The following is a 10,002-nucleotide window of genomic DNA, read 5'->3' on the forward strand; positions in this document are numbered from 1 at the left end:
TGTTCCTTGAAATAATCAGATTTTCAACGATTTAAGTGAGCCAGTGATTCAACAGTCCATTCAAATGGACTCTCTTGTTTCCTTTCTAATAGAATCAGCCCTTTTGAACGAAAAGTTTGATTTGAACGATTCAATAAATACTTAAACCATGGTTTTGCTGTCACCTACTGGCGGTTTTATTGTCATCATTATTTATCCATGACAGGCTTAAACCAGACAAGGTGCCAGCACTAGCCTACTACCAGCAAACAAAAAAACACATTTAGCTAAATATTTACCAAAATTCATCAATTTCAGGCCCCAGAAGGAAAAAAGCTTATAAATAACAGTTACTTTAATAAGGCACATTATTCAATAAAACCTTTTTAAAAATTATGATTTTGTAATTTGTAATCATTATGTGAAATTAGCTACAGGACCAACCCCCCGCCCCCCGAAAAAGAAACTGAGTTGAGGAAAGTGAGTCGTTCGCTGCGTGAGGTGAGTGTATATACTGATGCACCGCCGGCCTATCAGTGGTAAACTCAGTGGATACTGGCAATTGTATGGTGAATTCCAGCGACAAGTCGGTAACCTTTTTTACATTTTAGGACCGTTTATTTTGCGTATCCTGTGCGCTTTTGTCATTGGTGGAGCAGTCGGTCAATCCCACCTTTCCAGTAAATACGACTTGTGATTGGACTGTATGTCAGCAGACAGCAAAGCATTGGCCAAGAGCAGAAGATCCTCCCTCCAGGCTTTTTTTAGTTGCGAGGTTGCGAAGCTTTATTTTCGCTCAGTCTGAGTTTCAGAGTTTCAGAGCAGAGCTGTGTGAAAACGCTGCCACAAATCACGTGAGTCGCAAGCTCGCAACTGTGTGGGCGTATCTCCGCAAAGTGGGTGTTGTAAACTCAGCTCTGAAAAAATTGTCTGCAATAGGAGTGTATATACTGCAAATGTAATGTAATGTATGAAGTTTCGCCCTTTCGAACCTCAGTTTTCATAGTTTCAAAACTTTTTTTCACCTATTTGCACACCAGTTTTCAGATCACTATTTACAAGGTTTCAAATCTTGAAAGCAAACTATACACTGGGAGAACAGTGACAAATTCGAAACTCTGAAAAAATGATTGCACAACACCATTAAAAAGAGTGTTGCACTTATGAAGAAGGAAAACTCTGTTCTTATGTTTTAAAAGATTTAATTTTTTTACCACTTTGCAAGCCTCCAAAGCTCTGTTTTCAGAGTTTCAAAAAAAAATTTCACACATTCGCACACCAGTTTTCAGATCACCATTTACAAGGTTTCAAACCTGGAAAACAATCTAGTACAGTGGGAGAACACTGACAAATTTGAAACTCTGAAAATTCTTTGCGCAACATCGTAAAAAAATGTTGCAGTTCTGAAGAAGGAAATCTCAAAAACAACATAATGTTTGCAGAGATATTTTAATTTTTTTACATGCAAATCTTATTTTTCGATCTTGCAAAACTTTTTTTTGTAAGATTTTGAGTTTTCGAACACTTAGTTTCAAACTTTCAGAACTTTATTTTCAGTTTTGAATCATGGCAGGATTTAAATCCCATATACTAGGTGATACCTTAGCCACTTCGAAACTTTCACACTTTCATTCATAAATTCACCCCGTCTGTGTTTGCTAAGCGACAGGGATTGAATCGCGGAATTCAGTCACAAATGGAACTTGCTGTATAAAGCAGAACGTCGCAGAATTCGGCCATTTTTGAATGAATAAATAAAAATTAGAGCTGTATATTTAATCAAATCTCTATATGGACTAGTGTCTGTGAATATTAAAGGTCAAAGAGACTGCAATTGTTGTTCTACACGTCTCTGGGATATATGTGTGCTCTACTACTACACGCACACTGAAGCACGCATGGTGTTTTTTAGCTCTTCACTATATTGACACATGATGTAGGCTACATGTGCACACCAGCGCGCTGTGAGAGGATTTCACCATTTCATTTGATAAAACTATCGTCATTCATTCATATTGTACACAGACATAAACTTTACGAAAACCTGTCAAAATAAAATTTTGGTATAACTTCAAGAAATTTAAACAGAAATATAGTTGTATTGCACAGTAGATTATGATATACTTCAAGTAGGCCTAATAGCTAATAATAATAAAAGTATATTAAAAAACACAGAAACTCTGTCTACAACCCACCACCACAAATGTCTACAGTCGTGGCCAAAAGTTTTGAGAATTACATAAATATTGGAAATTGGAAAAGTTGCTGCTTAAGTTTTTATAATAGCAATTTGCATATACTCCAGAATGTTATGAAGAGTGATCAGATGAATTGCATAGTCCTTCTTTGCCATGAAAATTAACTTAATCCCCCAAAAACCTTTCCACTGCATTTCATTGCTGTCATTAAAGGACCTGCTGAGATCATTTCAGTAATCGTCTTGTTAACTCAGGTGAGAATGTTGACGAGCACAAGGCTGGAGATCATTATGTCAGGCTGATTGGGTTAGAATGGCAGACTTGACATGTTAAAAGGAGGGTGAGGCTTGAAATCATTGTTCTTCCATTGTTAACCATGGTGACCTGCAAAGAAACGCGTGCAGCCATCATTGCATTGCATAAAAATGGCTTCACAGGCAAGTATATTGTGGCTACTAAGATTGCACCTAAATCAACAATTTATAGGATCATCAAGAACTTCAAGGAAAGAGGTTCAATTCTTGTAAAGAAGGCTTCAGGGCGTCCAAGAAAGTCCAGCAAGTGCCAGGATCGTCTCCTAAAGAGGATTCAGCTGCGGGATCAGAGTGCCACCAGTGCAGAGCTTGCTCAGGAATGGCAGCAGGCAGGTGTGAGCGCATCTGCACGCACAGTGAGGCCAAGACTTTTGGAAGATGGCCTGGTGTCAAGAAGGGCAGCAAAGAAGCCACTTCTCTCCAAAAAAACCTCAGGGACAGATTGATCTTCTGCAGAAAGTATAGTGAATGGACTGCTGAGGACTGGGGCAAAGTCATATTCTCAGATGAAGCCCCTTTCCGATTGTTTGGGGCATCTGGAAAAAGGCTTGTCCGGAGAAGAAAAGGTGAGCACTACCATCAGTCCTGTGTCATGCCAACAGTAAAGCATCCTGACACCATTCATGTGTGGGGTTGCTTCTCATTCAAGGGAGTGGGCTCACTCACAATTCTGCCCAAAAACACAGCCATGAATAAAGAATGGTACCAAAACACCCTCCAACAGCAACTTCTTCCAACAATCCAACAACAGTTTGGTGAAGAACAATGCATTTTCCAGCACGATGGAGCACCGTGCCAAGGCAAAAGTGATAACTAAGCAGGTTAGCAGCAAACTTTTTGAAAACTAATATTTATGTAATTCACAAAACTTTTGGCCACGACTGTACAACCCACCAAAATATAAGTTTGGTCTAACTCCAAGAATTTATGTAAGAAATTGCACAGTAAAATATACTTAATAAAAGATCTACTAAAACGTGCTTTTAAAGGAATATCACACAAGTTTTCATAGATGTTTTAATATAAACTTGCCAAAACGATAACCACCATATTTTTCAAAAACAATTTCTAAAAGTACATTTGCATTTGTGCCTATAATGTTTATTTATTTATTATTATTGTCAGCTAATAAAACCTATGCTTCAGGGACCATATTCATATAACATCATGCTAAATGTAGCTCTTGACTGGTTGAGTTAGATGGTGATTAACACTAAATAGTAGAAAATCAGTTGAGTCCCCCCAGCTGTAAATGTCATTGGCTATTAGAGTCTTGTGTTTCTTATAATAAATTGACATGTTGATAACAATTAATCTCTCAGAATGCTCTCAATTACAAGTCGATGCATACTGTATGCATTAGTGAGAAACAAAGTTTAAAATGTGACACTGGTGTAAATGGTGTAAATCCTGCTTAATATGAAGCAGTGTTCTTTTTTTTTATGTTTCTTATTTTGTATATACAGTCACAGTCAAAAAAAAAGTTTGCTTCCCCTCTCACACATCTGCCACTCATCACCTGTGTCTTAACATTAATGCCTTTCCTGTGATAATGCCCCTTACTTCTATCACACTTCTATCTCCTATTAAGTGAGATCACATTGTATGGTCACTTAATCCTTATATGAACTGTTTCAAATGCAAGACATTGATTGCATGAGATTAAGTTTGTAAATGGCAGCCTGTGCCCTTTTGTAGTGTGTACATATACTATTTATCATCAAACTGTGATAACTGTGACTAAATTTCAGTATACATATGTCTGCCTTATGTTGCCACCCCTCAAAAATTCCTGCCCCCTTCTCGCCACCCCATCAATATTTTTCTAGATCCGCCCCTGCAAACATGTAACGTTATGCAGCTTCTTCCGGTAGAACCATAGACTGTATAAGGTAAAACACGGTTTATAAAGTGGGAGGAGTTGGATCAGGGTCCAACCTCGCCCCCTGGATCTTGTGTTTTCAACTGCTCCCCAAGCGCTGCAGCATAAATGGCTGCCCACTGCTCCGGGTGTGTTCACGGTGTGTGTGTGTGTGTGTGTGTGTGTGTGTGTGTGTTCACTGCTGTGTGCACTTTGGATGGGTTAAAAGCAGAGCACGAATTCCGAGTATGGGTCACCATACTTGGCTGTATGTCACGTCACTTTCACTTTCACTTTGTACATTGATGAAAAAACCCCGGGAAACCGGCATAATTTAGAAAAAAAAACCGTGATATAAATTTTTGTTCATACCGCCCAGCACTAGGTGAAACAACGAGGGATCACAGAGTTCCATCCAAATCCATTTATTACTATGTTCTCAAACCTTAAACTGTTGCAATCTACAAGACACTCGTCTTAAACGTTTTTCAGAGAAATAAGTATTCTCCCTGACAGTGACATAGACAAAACTTTGGATCATGTTTACACAAACATTGATGGAGCTTACACTGCGACCCCCTCTCCCCCACCTCGGACAGTCTGATCACCTTTCTTTGTTTCTCATCCCGGAGTATTCACCCCTCATTAACCGTGTGAAACCATCTGTGTGGCCCACTGGAGCAGACTCTTTACTTCAGGACAGATTTCAACACACTGAATCAAGAACCAAGAGAAAACATTACCGTCTACAGCCGCGAGAGGGCGCTCTATGATTTCAGTGTAGAAAACAGGAGCACTGAACATCACAGAGCGCCCTCTCGCGGCTGTAGACGGTAATGTTTTCTCTTGTTTCATGTCAAATTAATTTTGATAAATAAGTCGCAGGACCAGCCAAACTATGAAAAAAGTGCGACTTATAGTCGGACAATACGGCATTTGCACACTGTAATATTTTCTATGCACTTTACTGTCCATTGCAATAGTGTAAATTATGTTCATTCATAGTTCTGCCTATAGTGTACATACACGTTTACATAATCCACCTGTATAGTATATTCATAGTACACCTATCTGTATAACATGCTGATAGTATTTAAAATCTGTAAATTATGTAAATTATTGCACTTCTGGTTAGATGCTAACTGCATTTTGTTGCCTTGTACCTTACATGTGCAGTGACAAAAGTTAAATCTAATTATAATAATCTTAAACAAACTCATGGACAAATGATTGTATGCATGACAGTTCAATCTTTTCCGATCATGTTTACACTTAATGTGTTCATAACATTGCCAAAAGTATTATGGTTTATTTTGGTAAGTGAGAAATACACTGGTAAACCTTTAGTGACACTTTTCTGAACGTGTGTTTGGACTATGCAAATAAGTTCGTTCCACAGGAGGAAAGAAGGGTGAGCCACAGCGTGTCCCGCCACTCTGATTGAGACAGCCAATCACAGCCTGGGAATGGAGAAGCGCCAGATTGCAATCTCCTCCTCATCGAAAAGAGATAAATGTACCTTCCCAAAAGACACTCCTTGTACTGAGTCTGAGTCTCATGGAAGAAGAGGCAATAACAGCTACACCAGTTCTGAGTCCTGTCAGGGAGAGACACTAATTTCTGAGTCTCTGACACATCCAGGGGCCCATTTCACAAAGGAAGTTAAGTGAAAACCATGAGTATGTTAACCCTGAAATGAGGGAAACTCTAGGTTTTCTGTTTCAGAATGGGAGGTTTGTCAAACCAGAGAAAGTAGGGTAAGTCAAGCCGTTTCTGAAAGAGAGTTAACTTATACTCAGAGTCAGTTACCGTAGTAACTTACTCTATGAACCTAACCTGGTCAGGAGCAGGTTTTCTTTGATAAACCCAGAGTTTCTTTGGGTCTCCTCCCCCTTTTTAAACACTTCATTGATGCACGCTGGAAAAATGCTATTCTTACTAAGTGTTTTTTCTTCTTCTTTTTTCCCCAAGTACAAATATATAAAAAAAATAAAATAAAAAAGTGATAAAATAAAAATAAAATAAAGATTGATTTTCTATATAAGAAAATGATATAAAATACTTAGTCTTGTTTCCTGGGAGGGGGGGGGGGTCTAAATTAAGTGCATTTTACTTAAGTAAAATTATATGCCAGTGTGGTAATAAAAATAATCTTAATGCAAATGGAAAACAAGATTATTCGGAGTGTCCATTACTAAGTGCAAATCTACTGTAGCTGCCTCCGCCCTCCATAAACACATAAGGTTAAATACGACACATGTGAATAACAGCTTCAATGGTGTAGGCAGTAATGTTTTTGGCACGGAAAACTAGCTTGTAACGTGATTGATTGGGTTAGAGTCCGGCTTTTGCCAAACTCGTTCTTCTCACTTTTCCCATCACGTGTCACATTAGAATTTATTTTCAATAAATATGAACAAAATGTTCTGAAAGTGGAATTGAAGTGCCTAACGAGTGTTTAATAATGATACAACTATTTATAATTGTAATAAATATAATCTGTTATAATCTGTTATTACTGCATCCTGTTAATGTATAACCATACAGAGGTGCAAATGTATCTGCCAGTATAAAGTATAACTAGCATCTAATTATTAGTTACACTTAGCCTGTTGCAAAGAACTGCTTCTTTTACATGTTAAATAGAATATATCACAATATTCACTGTACATTTTTTCTTTAAATAGCATCTAGAGCTACTTGCACTTAGCCTACTGTAAATAGGATCTATCGCTAAGAAAGTATGTTAATTCCACTTAGTGTAAATAGCCACTGCCGTATTTTTCTTACTCTATTGGCAGATCATTTGTAAAATAAGAAAAATGCACTTAAAATATTATTATTAATATTATTATTTTATTTTATTTTTTTGCCCATGAGAAAATTATTAGCTATTAGTTCATTAATCTAACGTTCTACCAGTTTTCACCTGTGATATTATAACACTGATAAGAATTACATTTGTATCGAGTCTGAAGTATGCAGACGGCTTTTTGGCGGGAGCTGTTGCCATGGTGAATCGTAAAATCAGCGCTCCATTGATAATGGCTTTTTATAGTTGTGGTGCACACACGCTTAACTCAGTGTCAGTCAATTTAGAGTTGATTGAACCAACTAATTTCAGCTGTTCTGTAACCGAAAACTCAAGAGTTTCCCATCTCAGGGTAAGTCAACTCAGAGTTCAAGTTTAAACTCAGAGTTGGTTGAACCTCCTTAGTGAAACGGGCCCCAGGAGTCACTAACAGATCAACCTACATTCTGAGTCTCCGGCTTGTGAAGGTGAGACTGCAACAGATCAACCTCCGTTCTGAGTCTGAGTCCTGTCAAGGAAAGAACTGCAACAGATCATCAACATTAAGAGGCAATAACAGATACCAAGTCCTAAGTCTCCAGCTTCGAGGCAGCAACAGATACCACATTGAGCCTCCAGCCTTAAAATTAAGCATTGCTTGGTAATTGGTCACAAAGTATTGTTGTGTAAATACTGTCATACTAACAGTTGTCTGAAGTTTTGGTTGATTGTAATCCATTACATACCTTTCTATCAAAGTTATCTGACATTATCAAGATGAATTTGTTCTGACAGTTTAACTCTTCTTGTCATATTATAATACCATTTTCTAAACTATAGCATATAAACTGTGATAATGTGAGAAATGTTGAAGGTGTCTGAATACATTTTGGATTGATTGTATATTTAATTTTTACAGTGAAGACTATGCAGTGCTATTTTACATTTAATCATTCGGTTTCTGTACCTGGACACCTACAAACTAAAAAAAACAAAAAACAACTTAAATGTGCAAATAGCACAAATAAATAAATAGAACCAACATACAAATGAATCAATTTCAAACAGGACCCACTGGTACAACCTGCTCCGGGGCCCTGCAAACCCCAGCTATGGCCCTGTGGATTGCTACCGAAATTTGATCACAGAAATTTCCATACGTTTGCTCTTTCTACTTCATTGAGGCAGACCCACGAAGAATCATCCATTCCTTGAGAACTGATGCTCCAGTGAAGACTCAGGCAACGCCCCCTCAGGTTATATCCACTAACGGGTATGTTACAGCTTCTTGTTAAGGTACATGCATGACAAAAGACATTGTTTAAACTATTTTTCTATTGGGCATTAATGATATTCAGTGCTAAGCAGAAGTTGTTGATAACAGCAGAAAACTGTTTAAAAAAAGCACATAGAGGGATAGCTAAAATTAAAATGGTCATTTACTTACTCAAGAGTTCCAAACCTGTGTTAATTTATTTTTGCTTCTGAACACAAAGGAAGATATTTCATAGATTGTTCACCATTCACTTCCATAGTAGTCAGATTAAGATATAATTCTATGAGATCTAAGAATAGTTTGTATATTAACATTATTCCAAATATCCTCCTTTTTTGTTCAGTAGAACGAAGACATTTATACAGGTTTAGAACAACTTGAGGTGGAGTAAATTATTAAAATTGTATTGAATAAAAATACCACTATATTGTGACTGGAACACCATGGTGCCATGAACAAAATACTTTTGCTACTTTTTTGTAATACTTTTTGTAGTTTTACAATTCATTTACTCACCCTTAAGTTGTTCCATGTTTGGAGTTTTCATTTTTGGGTGACCTATATCCCTTTAGCTAAGGTTGTAAATATGAGTAGTAGTTTTTCCCCAATGTGGTATTAGTAGTTACTTAAAGTAGTTTACTAAAGTATCTTATCTTTTCTTCTACTAATTACATTGTAATAGCTCTAAACTGTTTTTCTTTTCCTTCTTTCCCTATATCAGACCAGACCCCTGTACTGCAGGATATGCTGAATGTGTCAGCGCTGGACAGGTGTTTAATGGATTTGGGCTGAGCAGGGAGGCCTGGACAGTGCTGCTGGATCTTCTGAAAAGGGCCACAATCCAGTCCCTGGTGTTTCTTTTCTGCCTGCCGGTGCATCATTGTAATGTCCCAAGACGTATTTTATTGTTGTTAATACTGTGAAATGCTGTGTGTAATAATTGTGCCTCCCTGATGCCTAACATCCTTTTGTGAAGTGTAGTTTTTGCCTGTTTTCCTCTGTTCCTCCCTGTCCTCTCACAGGAACTTATTGATGTCACCTGTTCCTCATCAGAGCTGTGAAGAGGAGCTTGTATTTAAACAGAGGGAAAGGACTGTTCATCATAGAGAGTTTGGACTTGTCTGTTTTCTCCGATGGTGTTCTCTGAGTAATGGTGCTGCTTTAAGAAAGCCTGTTGTATTTGTTCACTATTGTGTGCTCAGGGCCTTAGTGTTTCTTCAAGAAAGCCTGTTATACTAGCTGTAGTGATTGTGCTCATTTTTCTTAAGTAGCATATGTTACTCCCCTTGTAACATCAAACAGAGTGGTCTCCATGTGCCTGGTTCCACTGTCGCCATATTGTCCTCTGAGGAGGTGCTGGCCGTTCACCAAGAGATTCACCTCCTGAAGACCCCAGAATATATATATATATATATATATATATATATATATATATATATATATATATATATATATATATATATATAATGAATCCTAATTTAACTTTTGAGTCATGAGTTTCTTTTTAAATAATTGCTGAATGCAAGAACAATACAGTAAGAATTATTCATTCAAAAGGGGGAAAAAAAGACCAATAACAATAA

The 10,002-nt window shown here is 37.5% G+C and overlaps 1 long non-coding RNA gene across 1 annotated transcript; it reads left to right on the forward strand.

Annotated features, from left to right (window-relative positions):
* Positions 1 to 5,576: 5,576 nt before the first annotated feature.
* On the forward strand, positions 5,577 to 9,821 carry LOC132107257 (uncharacterized). The gene is made up of 3 exons (XR_009424259.1): positions 5,577 to 5,891; positions 8,332 to 8,420; positions 9,146 to 9,821. It is a non-coding gene; the product is annotated as an uncharacterized LOC132107257 (long non-coding RNA).
* Positions 9,822 to 10,002: the final 181 nt, after the last annotated feature.

Source organism: Carassius carassius, chromosome 27, assembly GCF_963082965.1.
Source record: "Carassius carassius chromosome 27, fCarCar2.1, whole genome shotgun sequence".
NCBI classification, from domain to species: domain Eukaryota; kingdom Metazoa; phylum Chordata; class Actinopteri; order Cypriniformes; family Cyprinidae; genus Carassius; species Carassius carassius.